Below are 5,119 nucleotides of genomic sequence, written 5' to 3' on the forward strand. Positions count from 1 at the left end.
TCTGCCTCTGAGACGGGAACGTTGAAGTAACAGAGCCTGAACATGTCTGGAGAAAAGCCACAGCCCACATGCAGGCGTTTCTGCGTTTATTGCAGGATTTCTGTATGAAAGCGGTTGTGTTTCGGATTATGCTCGCTCGTGAGTTCAAGCGAGCACGCGTACGAGCACACGCCTGGTTGCAATCTTAAAACCACACCGCTAGTGGCCGCTGGAAACTCCACAATGCCCCTTTAATGTTGATGAAATCTGAGTCTTTCATCAAAACAGAAAAGGCATTTTGTGGCTCGTGTGTCTAGGGCTATGATTCTCGCATTGGGTGCGATAGGTTCCGGGTTCAAATCCCGGGGAAGCCCTTGCTATGAACCAACAGGTGCTTCTTATTGCTTTTAATCGATAAAGCTTGCTCTACTTTATTTTAATGTTGATGAAATCTGAGTATTTCATCAAAACAGAAAAGATGTTTTGCGGCTCGTTGGTCTAGGGGTATGATTCTCGCTTCGGGTGCGAGAGGTCCCGGGTTCAAATCCCGGACGAGCCCTTCCTCTTAACCCATAGAAGCTTCTTTATTGCTTTTAATATATAAAGCTTGTTTTACAGTAATTTCATTTGGATGAAATCTGATTATTTCATCAAAGCAGAAAAGGAGATTTGTGGCTAGTTGGTCTAGGGGTATGATTCTTGCTTTGGGTGCGAGAGGTCTCGGGTTCAAATCCCGGACGAGCCCTTGGAATGGGAGGTCCCGGGTTCAAATCCCGGGGGAGCACTTGCTATGAACCTGTAGGTGCTTTTAATAGATAAAGCTTGCTCTACTTTAATTTAATGTTGATGAAATCTGAGTGTTTCATCAAAACAGAAAAGGTGTTTTTTGGCTTGTTGGTCTAGGGGTATGATTCTCGCTTAGGGTGCATCTACAGCAAAGCATCATATTCAAGAAGATCATGTTTGTCGTATCACTGTCCTTTGAGAACCATGTATCTCTACAAAGCCAACTTTTCATGAGCTTGGGGAACATCTTGTTTTTCTAGTAGGAGAAGGACTGCACGGTTGGAGTAAAGTTTTTACGCAGACACAAAAGATTCTCCAGAGATTATTGCAGTTGAGGTTGTGGTTTATTGCAGTAGTATTTATTTATTTTATTTATTTATTTATTTATTTAAACAGGAAAAGATTAAGAGCAATCGGGCCTGACTCAGTATAGAACTGATTTTCAGCAGGTTCCTGTTCTGCAGAACATGAATACCTCAAACACAACAAAACTCCAAGACCATACAATAACAAACACACAGCAACAAGCACACAAACAAGTAAATAGTACGAACATACTGGCTGATTTCTTATCTTGTTTGCGTGTATTCTGGTCTGGCTATGTGGTGTGGTTCTGTGGTCTGGTGAGAACTGTTTATGCTCCCCAAGGGGGTAAGCCAGAGATTGGACAGTGAAGCCGACCAAAGCCTGCATGGAGGGATCCATGTAGGCCCAAAAATGACATCAAAACCTGTGACACCCCGTCGCACATGAGAGATGTAACCGTATTGCTTAGATTATAAGCTCTCTGCAATCAAAAAAAACTATTCGTCCATCAGTGACGCTGCGTTGGTGATTGACAGGTGAGCCTCGTAGGTGGGGTGATTAATCAGTGACGATCCGAGTCAGACAAACACACTGAGCCATGAAACATTTTGTTGGCGTAGCTACCAGAATTACGGTGTTTCTGGTGTTGTCATTAAACCACGGTTATGCTGCGCGATCATGCGCAGTAGACGCTGGTGCCAACAGTAAGTAGCCCTGTAGTAGTATTTTATAGGTCCAAAACTGGCTTCACTCCTCTCCATTCAAATCAGCGGGGTGGCTTTGTCTAGTAATATACTGTCTATGGTGCTCCCCCTACCTGTGCCTACCACTTCCACAACCATGTGCATCTAATCACTGCCACCCAGTGTCCAAAATGCTGTAGTCTCCTACAGGAACACTTCATCCTTCAGCCACAAACATTCAAAATTAACATACCTGAAGATTCGTTGTGTATACATGATTATTATAAAATGCATTGGACAATATGGATATAATTGCATTAAATTGAAATACTAAAGCACAAGTAGCTCAAATTTGTCAGAAAATGGCTTTTCTTTATGGTTTAATATTCAACATATTTCAATAAGAAACTGACATTATGGAGATTTAATTTATTTTTATTTCCCACTTTGAGCACCTGAGTATTCTAATCTTGAAAACAGAGAAATTGTGCACATGTGATGTTGCTACCATAGTGCACTCAACAATTTGAAGCCTAAATCTATCTCCCCATTGAGGTGATGACAGTCCTCTTGTGTTTCTCCATCTCTCTCTCAAGCTCATCTGCTGTTTGCATCTGTCTCCTAAGTCCATCCTGAAGTCTTTTCAACATTTGAATAGGCCTGGGAAACTGAGAAGTTAACAGAAATGTGTAAGAAATTCAAGAAGACCTTAAAGTTAATTAAAGAATTTTCACAATGACCATCCATCACTCTGATCATGAACACCCTTTTTGCGTACAACAGATCCAAACCTAGCCATATTGTGTATTAATTGCTGTAGGAGCAGGACCAAAATGAAGCCTATTAAGTATGAAAATGTTTAAAATGTAAAAATAAAAAAACTGCCCCATCGTTAGTGTTTTATTTTACTGTTACTGTATTGATAGACTGATGTGCGATAACATTGTTCAGTATTGAGATAATGGCAGGACTTCAGATAAACACAAATTAAGTGTGCATATAAGCTGCCTGGTTGTTTTTAAATTCATTACAGGAATAAAATTAAACATTTTAAATACAACTATGTGTTTCTAGAACAGCAACAAAGTTTACGACAGCAAAGTTACTTTATAAACTAAATATGTGACATCACAATAGCGTGTAACGTTTAGAAAGAATCTGTTAACATTACTCTTGATAGCAGTATAAGCTCGCACCTTATTTATTGTTGGGTTTGAGAAATTTGAAACGGAGAACCCAGGTCTTTATCCCCATCCTAATGAGTAGTATAAATTTTCTAAATGATAAATAGTCACACGACCTGAAAATAGTGAGGTTTGTAAAGGTTTCAGGGAAACATATCAGTGGTCTTGTTGATAGTATGTTTTGTTTTTTGTTTTTTTTATTGTTACTGTGCAGCCATTGTAAACAATAAAATGGTATCTTAAGGAATGACACACTTCTAAATAATCTTACACAATGTTTACAGCATACTTACGGTTTTGTGAAGATGGTTCAGCTTCATTAGCCAGGGTACTCCTTAACAAGGCCAACCAACCACCCACCTGGCAGCGTTTTGTAACTGTGCCTGTTATACAGACATAAACAAACAACAAGAAAAGACATGGTAGTCAGATAGTGTTAGCTTATGTCAAGTCTACAACATGCAGACCGGAGATAGTGGCAGCTATTTAAGCTAAGTTAATAAAATATTTAGCTGAATGTCAAGCTCAGGAAATGATTAGCTGTGTTACACCCAATAGGCACAGAATATTATGCATTGTAAGACATACGTAACTTACCTCCTGATGGTCTAACATGCAGCTATACTGCTAGTGCCGCTTTTTCTTCTTCTTCTTCAATGAAGGCCAATCACAGAGGACAGGAACTGTAACCAATAGTGTTACAGCACTTTAAGTCTCATTTGATGAACGGGACGCTGAAGCGCTCCTCTTTCCAGTGTCGCTCTGCCTCTTTCTGCAGCTCCTTCAGGTTCAGACAGCATTATAGTTACATGGCACAGGATAAGTTTTATCTTTAAGAAGACTTTCTGCTGTGAAATTTTCTGCAGCCAACTGCACAATTATCCCAGAAAGAGGTCAATCCCATATGCAAGAATATAACTTAGGGTCAGCAGAAAACCACAGTAACTGTACAGTCCAATACAGCTCTGCAACAGTCTTTCTGTCAGTCCACACTGTAGCTCACTGTTTGCTGTGTAAAGGTCAAACCTTCTCATGTTATTCTTGTATGTTTCCTTCCTAAAGTTGTTGCTAAATCTGATGAGGTGTGTGTGCAGTCTGTCGTGGCATGAAATGTAAGCAGTAAAAGCTCAAACACAAACACAATATCTGTGTTTATTATTTCCTATCGATCTTTAATCCTCTCCAGCCTGACTCCCCTCCTAACGAGTGACAGGAAGCGTTACACAGTATTTGTACAGACACAGCCTTGAAGTTGGTTGTCATCATGAACTCTATGACCCAGTATGAACGAGGGCTGGACAATTAATTAAAAAGTTATCGAAAGTAAAATTCAGAGCCTGTAAACGACATAATTTCCCCATGTCGGTAATGTACCTTGCCCCTTCAAACACTGTGTGTGTAGTCACGTGACTCCGCCCTGTCCAGTCCTGCTCAGCCTTCAGACCAGAGTCTGATGGTGCGTTTTATGATGTGTTCCAGTTGACATGGGAAGTCGGAATTTCCGAGTTCAAAGGTCAAAATTTCAAAGGGAACGCCCCCTCAACCGCGTATCAATAGCTAACCTGGCTAGTTGTAAACAAACAACTGGCCGAGCGAGGTATTCCGACTTGTTAACATAGACAGTATATTAATGGACAAAGCCACCCTGCTGATTTGAATGGAGAGGAGTGAAGCCAGTCCAGGACCAATAAAATACTACTACAGGGCTACTTACTGTTGGCACCAGTGTCTACTGCGCATGATCGCGCAGCATAGCCGTGGTTTAATGACGTAGAACAACGGCAGAAACACCGTAATTCTGGCAGCTGCACCAACAAAATGTTTCATGGCTCAGTGTGTTTATCTGACTTGGATCGTCACTGATTAATCAGCCCACCTACGAGGCTCACCTGTGAAACACCAACGCAGCGTCACTGATGGCCAAATAGTTTTTTTAAATTGCTGAGAGCTTATAATCTAAGCAATACGGTTACATCTCTCATGTGCGACAGGGTGTCACAGGGTTTTGACGTCATTTTTGGGCCTACATGGATCCCTCCATGCAGGCTTTGGTCGGCTTCACTGTCCAATCTCTGGCTTACCCCCTTGCTTGTTAACTGGAACGCCGTCAACTCGGGTGTGATGTCATTCCCAGCTCCGACCTCTTATGATAAATGGAACGTAGCATTACATTTAAGTGCA

At 41.2% G+C, this 5,119-nt stretch overlaps 1 non-coding gene across 1 annotated transcript; it reads left to right on the forward strand.

Moving 5' to 3' along the window:
- The first annotated feature begins 466 nt into the window (after window positions 1-466).
- trnap-cgg lies at window positions 467-538 on the forward strand. Its single transcript has one exon. It is a non-coding gene; the product is annotated as a tRNA-Pro (tRNA).
- The last annotated feature ends 4,581 nt before the right edge of the window (window positions 539-5,119 follow it).

This window comes from Micropterus dolomieu, unplaced genomic scaffold (genome assembly GCF_021292245.1).
Source record: "Micropterus dolomieu isolate WLL.071019.BEF.003 ecotype Adirondacks unplaced genomic scaffold, ASM2129224v1 contig_1080, whole genome shotgun sequence".
Classification (NCBI taxonomy): domain Eukaryota; kingdom Metazoa; phylum Chordata; class Actinopteri; order Centrarchiformes; family Centrarchidae; genus Micropterus; species Micropterus dolomieu.